This window comes from Gymnodraco acuticeps, unplaced genomic scaffold (assembly GCF_902827175.1).
Source record: "Gymnodraco acuticeps unplaced genomic scaffold, fGymAcu1.1, whole genome shotgun sequence".
NCBI classification, from domain to species: domain Eukaryota; kingdom Metazoa; phylum Chordata; class Actinopteri; order Perciformes; family Bathydraconidae; genus Gymnodraco; species Gymnodraco acuticeps.
Window position 1 is genome coordinate 2,576,885 of NW_022990501.1, and position 13,340 is coordinate 2,590,224.

Consider the following 13,340-nt stretch of genomic DNA (forward strand, 5'->3'; position numbering starts at 1 on the left):
TCTTTATGGAGATATGAAATGACCATTATCAGAATAAAGGAATTTGTTCATTTGTCCTAGCTCTAAATCAGTATATTGTATAACATTGATAGGGATTGAATGCTATATTAGGGCAAATAAGGACAGGATAAGGGTCCAGGAATGGGGCCCCTGCTTTGTTCACATGTGGCCTCAACATAACAACAGGTGCGGTACACTCGGCTAAATGCAGCGTTTGTGAGTTGTGCATTTCCCCATTGGTCACAATCCAAAGCATCTCCAACATTAGTATTTCCAGGAACAGATGGTGCAAAACAGACACAAAGACATGCACGTCTTCATGGCAACACAGCGCAAAAAATGGCAAGGATTGCAGGCAGACAGTGCCAAGTGCACTGAAACCTATTTGTATTTATTCATTTCACTCCAACGTAGCTCTCCAGTTGCCAGGGAGGAATATCTCCAACAAGCACAAAGCCAGATCCAAAAATATAAAAATATTTACCAAGGAATAAATAATTTGGTACCTCCACAAACCAATGAACCTGGCCTTAACTAGTCATGTTGTTGACTGTTTATGTCCATTAAAAATACACAAGCTTTGTGTCCATACTCAACAATTGTTTTAATGACATGAGCTGTGTAGATGTATACTGAAAAAACTGAAACGCTGAATTTAATTGAAAGATTCCACATAACTGTATTAGGTTAGCTGAAAGCAATAATATTAAGTTGAACCTAATATGTTTTAATCAACTTAATATTATTGCTTTCAACTAACTAATAAAGTTATGTGAAATCTGTTGACATAATACATTTAATTCAAGTCAACGTTTCAGTTTTTTCAGTGTACGGATATTTGTGCCGCAACTAAATCTACATTTCCTCCCTGGTCTAGCTTTCTTTTTTCTCCATTCTCCAATTTATTTCCTATTACCTGTGACAGCTCTTTGGCTCTTTCATTTCCCTATGCCGGTTTATACCTTTGCATATTTGTCAGCACATCTCGTTGCACATCACTACAGCTGTTAAGGATCCTGCGAAGTGTTAAAGCAAAACAAGAGACTGATGTAACAGCTACGCTTTTCTCAATCTCCCTCCAAAATTGTCAGCTACCGAGATGGTCTTATCAGTCGTTAAGACTTGGACATGCTTTCAACTTCTCGCAATCTCACTGTCATCTTTTTTTCCATCCCGCTGGGCCGTGAAGATTTAAGGTATGAAAAAAATAGGCTTCTTATCTTGAGAGAGGAAACGCACAGATAAAGAATCCCTCTCTTGGCCATTAGCTCCACATCAAATGGTAGCTCCAATTTAGATTCCTCAACCAAAAAAACAATTTTGGCGCTACAGATAAAAGGCAAAAAAACATCATTAGTTTTCTTCTTTTTGTTCACTTCAGAAAGACTGTCTTATGTTGTAATCTTCTAAAAACCATGGAGGCTGCAGCGAGGGAGAGAGCTCCTAAATGTTTCGCTTTGTTCTATCTCAGTGCATAAAAATGTCAAAGCAAAGGGAAGAGGGGATTGAACCGTGTTGGCTTTTGGACACAGCACTTGAGGTCTGCAGCTGCTGAACTGGCATTAAGTGGCATTAGAGTCTTTGTCAGCAAAATGAAGCAAAGTCCTCTTCCTGGGAATTGGGGTTCATGTATCTTTCAAAGGACAAATACAGAATCAGCACAACCTGGAGCACCACTTTACTGACGGCTGGCTTTGTCCAGGCTTATTTTTGACTATTTCTTTCACAATGTTTCACAAGATAGGAATGGGGAAAAGCTACTAGAAGTAGTAGAAAGATAATTGGATAAAACAGAGCTGTTATTATGATTGAAGACAAAATGAGGAAAGAAAAAAAGACTGAATAAAAGGTACACTGCTGGATTAACACAAGTAGAAACTGCAGTAGGAACAAGAGTATGAAGAATGATTTGATGTGTTGAGTAGAGCAGTGCTTCTCAAAGTGTGGTCCGCGGACCACTGGTGGTCCGTGAGCGCCCCATAGTGGTCCGTGAGTATATTGGTACAATTTCACATTTGAAATAAATAAATACATTTAAGTTTTCCGCACTCTCGCGGGAATATCTCCGCAATGGAGCGAGCTTAAGTTCCATGATATAGCCCAGCGCAACACCTTCATCACACATGTTGCCACTTGTTTGTACCATTTTCAGGCGATTTATAATCTGTTCTAGAAAAACTATGTGATTTTGGATATTTGTGGAGTCAGGTGGTCCGTGAGTGTTTTTTTTATTGGTTAAGTGGTCCTTGGTATGAAAAAGTTTGAGAAACACTGGTGTAGAGTATTAAGATATACACTCTATTGATACGTATTTGTGTATTTAGCGTAGTGTTCATGTAGTTAGCATCGCAAGGGCTCCCTCGACAAAAATCCAATGGTATACTATTTTTCAATTGGACTTTAGAATATTGCAGAAAATAAGATTGGTGTCATACACACGTTTAAGATCCTTACATATGTTGTGCACTATGATAATCTCCAGATATTAACACCACTTATATTTATTTTGAAGCGTAGATGCAATCGCCAGAAGTAGATCGCTAACGTAATGCTACAAACAAACTACATCAGGGTGGCTGGGCATCACCACCGCTAAGATAAAGGCTAAAGCTAAATGTTCGGGGTGATGACGTTTAGCAGTCTCATTTGATCATTTGAAAGCAATTGTTATTTTTACGACACGTATTTTTCGGACATTCACAAGTGGGAAATGTTTCCAGGATTTTTCTTACTGACTTATTCTATGTTTATATTTAAGACATCTAACCAAATACACGCTGAATTTGAGATTCAAAGTGGTAAAACGCTAACTCATTTATGGGTTTAAGGACTCATTCCTGCACCACTCTATTCCACAGTTGTTATGTACCTTTGTATCCCAGGCTGTTGTCTTTTTCAGAAGCTGCCTCAGATGCAGGTGTTTGGGTGATGACCTCATGCTTCCTTCTGGGTTTTTCTGTATCTGTGTGCATGGGGACGATAAAACGGTCAATTCAAAATTAAATTAACAACCCTGCGTAAGTTATCCATGTGCAACATTGAAGTCAGGAAATTAAGACAATAAATCTCACTGAAGGATGCTAAAGCCACGCTAAAGAAAAACACTTTTTTCTACAGGCATGCTATATATTAACCTACTATAATATGTTCAAATGTGTTATTATTTGTATTACTTACAATTGAAATCACTAGGATAAATGAAGATGTTTCCAGGATTTTTCTTTTATTTTTAGCTAATGTTTATAGAGGTTGGTGAAAAACAGTATTCAAACTAGAGAAAAGAAGACAATGCAAGTAGGCTTTTTTAATTATTATTTAGTATGAAATATATAATTAAATGTTGCTTAAGGCAGCATCCACTCAAGGTAACTCTGTGAAATACATTCCATACATACTGTACATGTACACAGTGGTGTGAAGTAACTAAATAGATTTACTCAAGTACTGGTCTTAAGTACAATTTTGAGATACTACTTTGTACTTCTACTCCACTACAATTCAGAGGTATATTGTGTACTTTTCCTCCGCTACATTTATTAAATATATTTAGTTACTTCTCAGATTTGGATTAATGATGTGAAATATAATCAACTCTTAAATCAGACTTTAGTTCCACATGGAGTAAATTCACAAGCTACCCTGCAGTATACAAAGTCATTCAAACTAGCTGCACCTTTTCCAGCTTTGAGAACACTTTCATGATCAATAATTAAAATTAAAACATATCATATTTATTATTCTGAAATGGATCTGCATAATGAGTACTTTTACTTTTGGTACTTTAAGTATATTTTGATGCCAATACGTTTCTACTTTTACTTTTGGTACTTTAAGTATATTTTGATGCTGGACTTTTACTTGTAACAGAGTATTCCTACATTCTGGTTCTTCCACCTCTGCATGTACATTTCCCCTTTGTGGGACTAATAAAGGAATGCTGATCCTGATTGTTCTCCAGTGTAGGACTATTTATGTAAACAAAGCACTTTTATGAATTTGTTCCCATAGTTAAATGTAATTGATTCAGACTCACCAAATCGAAATGAGTTTGTAATTGTTTTAAAAGAACATGACGTCAAAGAGATATTTCCCTTGCCACTAGATACACATTTCTTCATTGTAAGAAGAATACGATCCCTTCTGTGTAGGCAGAAACTAAATGAATAAACCAATAAACCGTTTGCACAACTTGCACTCCTAAAATGGTACTATCATTGACGAACACAATCTAAAAGATGTGAATTATAAAATATATGTATAGGTCAAAATGCTTACATGCACCAACCATAGAGCTCCCATTAATTGACCCATGTTTTATACACTGGCTAGGTGCGTGGCTCTGGCTCATAGTCACTTAAAAAAGATATACCACTAGAGGGAGCCATCCGCATTTGGTTAAAGCTAATATGCAGCACCAAAGGTAGTTTTGATTATTGTTATGTTGGGGAAGAGGTTTTAAAATGTGTTGAAATTAAAAGCTATAGGACTTTAAACATAGTAACTTATTATTACCAACATGTTGCATGTATGATTATGTGTAATGTGTATTTGTAAAAGCGCTTTGAGCATCTGGAAAAGCGCTATAATAAATGTAAGGAATTATTATTATTATTATTATGTCTAGTGGAAGGCCTAAAAGAGATGTACTTTAACAAAGCTGGGACTGTGACCCTGTCGGTATGGGAGTCAGTCATTTGCCCTAAAACCAAACATGACACTGTATATTATTAATCATACTATTAAATAAGACAATAATCCTCTAAAACCCATGGAAATTACAAGAGCTTTATATTACCTATATTGTGTCTGTTATCATCATACAAATACATCTAACTTGAACATATATTTAATCTCTAATAATTGATGATTGATAAAATATTGCAGTCAACAAAAGGTATGTTGGGTTTACCCAGGTTTTGTTTCACACAAAATGAATAAATGCATATCCTGAGCTCTGTCTCACCAACAAGAGGCCATAGCCGCAAATAGGAGGTATTGAAATGATGCCGTTTTTCTTTCATCATTCCTCTGTCATACACAAAGTCCCAAAGATGACAAATGAGTGGCAACTTGAAAAATAAGTCTCTTTAATATATATTTGATAAGGTGTTCAGGATGTCTGTTGTAAGGGAGAGGGCACTCTGTTTGAAACAAATAATTCTGAAAGTTATTCCATCATTGTAAGTGGACACCAAAGTAGGCTTTTTGAATGAATGCATTTTTTAGTAGTAGTAGGTTTTCCCCAAAGAGGCTTAAAGTCATATACAAATGTGTTCATCTTATAAGAACAATAAATACAATACAAAAAAGTCACAAATAATAAGTACTGATGACGTTGTAGAGATTCTCACCTGATGTAGTATGTGTGGTGAGGCCCTGCAGCAGCTGGGTGACAGAGACCAGCATGATGAGAAGGATTGTGATTGGTGGTTTTACAGCCAGCATGATCCCCTATGGCCCCGTGAGCCTTAATAAACCTGAAACCAAGAGACAGGTGAAACGTTTCATTTCATACATTATTACATTATAAATACACATGAATACGTGAGCTGAACTTGAGACGTATTTGCTTTATTTTAGCTTGATGCTTAAATGCACAATATGTATTACTCTGCCACCAGTTCTTTTAATCAAAACAATACCATAAGACAAATGATCTGTAAATGTCTCCTCATCCAAAACATACTGAAATGGAAAAACAATCTAGTAAAGACGCTGAACAAAGCAGTTAAATGTTAAAAAAAACTGTGTTTATCTGACACTGGCAGAAGCGGTCATTCAGTATCTGATCAGAGTCTGATGTTAGCTTGTCAATGATAAGTTGAAGGTGCCCAATTATGCTTTTTGGGGTTTTCCCTTTCCTGTAATGTGTTTTACGATTCAAAGGTAAAATCCCAAATCCTACGCCAGGGGGGGTTTCTCCCACACTAACGCCTAATTTTGGACTCTTTTGTTTACTTCTGTAAACGTGTGCTTCTATTGGCTAGCGCTAACACATTGTACGTGATAGCTAACCCCCTGATCCCACCGGAAGCATCTGCGCTGCGGTAGCGCCGCGCTGCGACCTCCTCCTGCGACCTCCTCCTGCGTCATAACCCACCAGGCGCGTTTCAAAACGTTGCGGAAGCGGAGCGTCTTGTGTGCAGCCTCGCAGTTGTTGGATGAACGTTCCACTTCCTGCCTGCGCCGCGCTGCGCCGCGTCAAAAATAGGATTCATCCTATATTTTAGAAATTCCTTGCGGCGAGGAGCTTCTGGGACGCTTCGAGCCGCGGCGCAGCGGGTCTGGTGGAATAGCACCCATTGACTAGAGTGGCCGCGATCGCTAAAAACGCCGCAGCCGCAGCGCAGACGCTCCTGGTGGGATTAGGGGGTAAGGGGCGTGATATATCCGACATCTTTTTGCAGTTGACCAATCCCAACAGAGAACCAACTAACCAGCTAACCAATCAGAGCAGACTGGGCTCTGGTTTCAGACAGAGGGTGAAAAGAGGTGCTGCAGCACAGGCAGTGTGAGAAAAATAAAGAGCTTTTTGAACATTAAAGCATGTAAAAATCACACACACGTCACAGTAGAGGCACATAATACAATATGAAACCTGAAGTCCTCTTTAAGCTTCAAACTTTTAGAAGTAGATTTTTTGTTCAAAAGCCAAAATGATCTGCTGAGGGCTCTCAAACACAATCTGACCAGGTGATGAAATCGCAAAAAATGTGTAATATTTCTCCAACGCTATTTGGCTAACACTAAAGTTTGCTTAGCTTGTTTCCCTGACGTCGAATGACAGAAAATGTTTTCCGTTTAGAATATATAGTTTGATATAGTTTCTCAGAAAATATTGCTTTAAATTAAAAAAGTTAAAGGTAGAACGGAGAAACCAGCTCGAGTGCGCTAGAATTTGAAAGTACGCAGCCGAAAAAAATCTGCCCCTTCCTTCAGACTTCCTTACAGAGTCCCTCCTCCAACACATACGAACGCGCACATGACCAATGAGGGCACGAGATAAGTTTGTGCACGAGGAGCCGGGCCGGCTAAAATGATTGGTCGTGCTTTTTACAGCACCACAGCTTTTATGTATTTATTGTCAAAGCATTTAATGTATTCATTGCTATCGGGATGTTAAGAGCATTCCATGGAATATAACAAAAAGTGTTTCTGGAGTGAATGACCTACCCCACCTTTAACATATAACAGCTTTTGACGCAAATGGGATACGTAGTTATTACAGGCAACGGAATGAAACGTACCATTACCTTAACACTAGAACCGCCAACGGGTCAATTTTACCCGCAGCTGTTTTTTGATTGTATGTAACTTTTTTTCAATAAAATATTAAAGTCTCCCAGTCTGTGACTTTTCCTGAAAGTGTGTTATGTAGCACCCTCTGTTGTTAGAAATTGTCAATATGAAGTCAGATCGCCCAAAAAATTGCCATAGAGAGATAGACAGATAGATAGTTACAGATGGATCAATAGTTATAGATAGATAGAGAGAGAGATAGAGAGATTTGTTCCTAAACAAAACACAAGTCTAACACCAAGCGTTTAAATCAGCACTGTAGCGATATTATATACTTCATGCTATCTGCACAAACTATATCATATGAAAAGCTGAGAGTCCACAGATTCTATTGGTATAAGTAAATAAAAGAACATTGTACCTTGCAAATCAATAGCGGGTCAATTTGACCCGTTGGTGGTTTTAGGTATACAGCGACCTCTGGCGGTTCTAGTGTTAAAGAATTACAGATTTGTCTAGGTTTAAAAAACATTAGGAAACATTCAGTATTATTATTCCAGAGTGTAGTTGTTTTTAGACATATAATGCAAAGATGCTAAGGGTTGGCCTTCCTATCTACTGTATGAGTCATTCTACAGTGAGTATTGCAACATGGAAAGCTAATAACATTATACCCTATTTGAATATCCTTAGCCTAATAGAGTCCGTTTATTTTACACAATTCCTCTCCTAAAGTAAAATCACACCAACTCATTTTCCACTATCTACCCTGCTGACGAGCACTATGCACAACCGTGATCCTGTGTGAAATCCCACAATAAAGAAGAGGGGAAGACAGATGGACTTTTCTCTGAAACCCAGCAGCAGGCAGCCAAACTCTGACTGTCCGCTTTAGTCTGATCTACACATAATGAGGGAATGTAGACCACTATGGCTTCCTTTTTGCTCTTCCTATCATAGTCCAACACCACTTTGCTTTTACAGAACACCCAAAATATTCTGACTGTGTGCAAAACTGAGTACTCTTTGTGAAAGAGCTCCATAAAAATTGCATGAGCTCATACATAATCTAAGTCAAACACCGTATAAACATTCTCGCATTTACCTGCTGCACTTACAAACACACACACCATAAAACATAACCTTGCTCTCAAGTGGGAATGGTGATAAGACACGGTGACAGCGCCAGGCGCGAGGAATAGGAAGAGCGTTGTACTGATCAGCCATCTGTGGTACAAACAGCTTTGCAACTCATCCTAGCTGTCTGATGGACGGCCAGATTCCCGGGAAGCCTTGGCACGCCGCGGAAACTGACTCCACTTTAATTGTTCGAAGAAATCTACACCAACAGCCCACATTGTAAACACGCCAAAAACTTATGATTTTTCTATTTACTTAATAGTGTTGTGAGTATGTGGACAATTAAAGCAACTTGCTTTATTAGAAATTGAAGTGGTATTGATATTATTAATGTTTATTTTTTGTTATCAATCTCTCATGAAATGGTAAAACAAAAATATTGAAATATGTGATTTAAAGAAATCTTTAAAGCAACTTATGTTATTTTAAAACCTTTAATTAAAGGCTAAAGAAACTTTTTGATTTAGAATACATGTTTGAATGAATTTCTTAATATGACAATATACAATGTTATAACACAAGGTGAGCCATTTAGTGTTCTCTATGCTGTTATTATAATTATTAAAAATTCTGTTTTTTTAGCCTCTGAAATATGAAGATTTTCACAGTGTTATAATAATATTCTAGGATGGACACGTTCACTATTTTCTCACATTTGTATGGACCAACGATTAATCAAGAAAATAATTGGCAATGAATCGATACTGAAAATCATCTTTAGTTGCAGCCCCTTGCTTATAATCATTTGTAGAATCTTGTAAGTCACTGCCGGCTTGCTTATTTGTATGCATGACACAGCATAAAACTTGGTTAGTCAAATAACCTCGACTGAGATTTGGCAGTGTTTTGCCAATAAAGAAAATATGCTGAGCTTTCCAAAAGCGACGAAAGCCAGAAACAATAAAATGACATCGTAATATAATATTCAAAATGAATAACAATCATATTGAAAGCTGCTGTACATGATGCACACAAGGATGCATCAGTAACCTAATGAGGGATGATTGCATTTTGTAGAGTGCTGAATATGAAATGTGGGTGGTAATAATAACATTGCATTGTTTAGTTTGATCTAACATGGGGAAAACACAAAGAACAAACGCAGAAAGTGGGTGTAGAAAGGGAAAAACATAATAAATCTGTGATGTGATTTAGTGGGAGGAAAAAGATATGAGTGAAACAGAAAAAAAGTGTTTTGTGCAATATGCATATCACTGCAGTGGAAACATTGTACTTTCACACCAATACGTGTTTACCAGATGTTATTTTATCAATACTAATACACCACTGTATGTATTGTAATATATGTTTTATATATTTTCGTACAACGCTTTCTAACATTTTAACTTTTTATTTTTATATAAATATTTATATTCTAATTCATTTTCATTTATCTTTTGATGGATTTTGTATTTGAACTTTGTATGTCTATATCAATATATTCATTGTATTCATATATTTTATTGCATAATATTACTTTTGTGTTGATACAAATATTTTTATTCTTTTTTATATATGTTTTTATATTTATTATAAAATGGAGCAACTGTCAGAAAACCCAATTGCGCGAGGGATAAATTATTGATTCTTCTATTTTATTCCGATATGAAAAGACTAGAAAAGGGTCGTAGCCAGTGACAACAAACACTAAGCACTGTGCCTACACCATACTGTTTCATATACAGCAGATGTTGTCTTAATAACTGGACAAACAGGCTCAAAGTTGCCCATATTAAAAGCAATGACAATAAAATATCTGCTCAGAGCTCACGGGGGGTGGGGGGGGGGAGTCTGTAGATCAAAGGAGACGGGACTGCTGATTTCCCCCTTCCTTCTTCTGTCTACTGGGGAATAATCACAGCTTACCATCTAACATATTGTCAATAAGACAGATCAGGAGCTCCCCCTATATCGCAGCAGACAGATCACATACTGTAGAGAGTGCACTGGAGCGTAAACAGAATCAGCTCTCAGCATCCCCCTCCCCATCTTTCGCCCCCTTCTAAATGCAATCCCCTGTACTCAAAAAGGCAGATACAATATGTTGTTACGGATATTCCTATGTCAAAAGGTGCAGGGGGAGATATTGAACAGGCATATTCACTTTGGGCGTAAGGAGACGCAGACACACATCACCTGTAGCATTGGCAGGAATATACTACTGCATTGTTTTTTTTTATATAAGGCCAATACATGTATATTGCTTTTCACATTGATGGTTAATAAGCAGCTCTCTATATAATCTCAACGGGGTGCCGAGTGAAAGGCAGGGGTCAAAACCAGGAAGTCTGATTCACTGACTGTTTTTCCCGCACAGTAAAAGGGTTCTAAATCAAGACCACAGAGGGAGGTATGTGGAAGAACAGGCTTTTTTTTAAAAAGATGTGCGATAAAAACCACCTGCATATCTTACCGCCAATCGAGTAAAGTCATACATCACGCACTTGTACAAGGCTTAGTGTCTCCTCTCGTAAGAGTTCTTATCAACACCTGGCAGTTATGGCTGACATATAGTCTTTGGGGGGAATGGATGGGAAACAGGCTTTCATCACAGCCACTGTAATGCATTATGGGAGCTATCAGAGCAAGACAAAGGATATTAAAAGTATGAGAGGCGATGTCTGGGGCCCTGTCGAGGCTCTTAGTAACAAGTCATAGCTGGCTGAGTCGGCATTATGGAGGAGGAAAGCTAGCCTGGCGAGTAACAGATGATCCTATGGACTAGCCAAGAGGGACAGTGACCTTTGGCCCTCGAGGATAAATGACCCCCATATCTCAAGATCTAAGATGGCTAAACATGCCGTTAGCTTCTTTGGCAAATAATAACAACATAATACTGTAGGTATGGTATGGTGTAAACATTTGGCAGGGAATTTAATTTAAATAATATGTTCGAACCAAATGTTAAGTGATTTTTCAAGTCAATGCTAACACGCTAATTTCTGAATTAAGAGAGTATGTGAAATTCGCATGACTTGCATGTTCATGCCAGTAGTTGATTACGACATCAACATGGTGCTATGTTGCAAAAGCCCATCGGCATTTCAGATTCTCCTTAAGACACTAACTTACTAGCATTGTTGAATCAGCAATGAAGGAAACGTTATTGTAGCTGTCTGTCATACTGTAATCAGGAAACACTTGAAATGCTGATGAGTTCAAGTTTAAAGTAACAACACTTGCAGATATCTATGTGTAACAAATAAATCTTCACTGCAGTGTTCATAGCTAATTAGATGATGTTATATTGAGTGTTGATGGAGCAGCATGTTAGCATAGCCCTGGTCGATCCAAACTCCATTCAGAAAACATGCATTTCAACAGGTTCTTTCACAGACCTGACAAAGCATGAATTCAAATCTGCATCATGATGTTGTTATTTCGGCGTCTTTTGTATCCGTTTATTCCATTGCAATCTCAGCAAAATGTGTTTATTTTGTAACGTTCTAATAAACCTGTTTTATTCAACCGCACAAATAAACACAAATTATCCTGCGTTCAAACTCTCTCAAATAACACAGGGTGAATATTTGCTTTGCATTTGGTGAGAACATAAAGAAGAAAAATAAAATATTGATGACCACCCAAATGACCACACAGTAAGGTGCCTACTGCAGCAAAACATTGTTTCATCTCTCATTGATAACCACCTCAGGCACACCTGAAGGCATTTACAGATTAGGGGATTTACCATAAAAGGGAATGACCCTTCTGACTCCACTCGATTTGGCAAGTGATTTTCAGTCAATCCTCTCCTTTACTGTGCAGCACTGAAGAATGCTGTTGATGGTACGCCAAATAAACTAAATCAACCAGATTAAGTGATGCTTTTAAATATGAGCTTGGATTTGCTTGCAAGTCATTCTAGCAATAGTTACTTGTACACAGCCAACGCTTAATCCATGTAAACGCCAGAGAAATAATATTTAAAAACACAGGGAACATAGAGAGAGAGAAAGAAGAGGTATTTTTGCATTTTTTTAAATAAATGTAACATTTTTAAAGTCAGGATTTCACCATATTTGCTTCTACTACGTACAAAAATATCAGCAACATGGTGATTGAATTCTTAAAGATGTTATATTGAAATAAGTTATAATTGATCTTATCTGTAAACCTTTAATACAAGACAAATTCTATGATCATTTCATGAAATAGACTTCTATTTTCTTCTAATGAAATGTTAAGGAATTCGAAGGTAAACTTGTTGCTTGACTGGAAACATGCAATCATCAGAATACAAATAACATTTACTACAAATGAGTCGAGGCACAAATAACTTTCAGCACCGCAGCACGTGGACAGCATCTGCCTCTGAATCAATCAACGGGCAGGGAGAAGATTGAATTCCTCTAAAGCCAGCTATGCACAAAACACTCACACACTAAAAATGAGTACAGCTTCACTAACATGAATGAGTACAACTTTACAACTCACCCCACTAGATTATTCCTCCAGAATCATTGTTCCATGTTCTCTGGTGAAGACAAATCTCAGTGTTTTTGAGGCATCCAAGTACCCAACAATGAGAGCAGAAAGAAAGGAGGAGATACAAAGCGGACTTGAAAAAAAAAAGGGGAAAGAAATCAAAAGAAGGAGCCTGTGCCGAAGGAAAAGCCTAAATAATCCATCTGTGATCCTGGAGACGCTATCAGATGGGGTGCATACAAATCATAGCGCTACCTCTGCAGCAACCTAAGTCCAATATCCTCAGGGTCCTAAGGCTGCACTCACACAATTTACTCTTACAGATTACGCCTCACACACTCAAGGACATAATAGAATGGTGGAATAAAATTAACATTTTGATTTTTATTATTTTAGACTATTAAAGAAGAAGACAATCTTTCTCATTTTTGGATTTGCAGTCCTTTTTTCAGCACATAAATGAATAAGTTGAAGACTAATCTTAATACTTTCATGAAGTGTTCTGTCATCTAGGAATGTATTTGCATATTTTT

General features: G+C 37.5%; 1 pseudogene; it reads right to left on the bottom strand.

Annotated features, from left to right (window-relative positions):
- LOC117552955 overlaps positions 1–12,947 on the bottom strand; it is a 162,361-nt pseudogene extending 149,414 nt beyond the window's left edge.
- Positions 12,948–13,340: the final 393 nt, after the last annotated feature.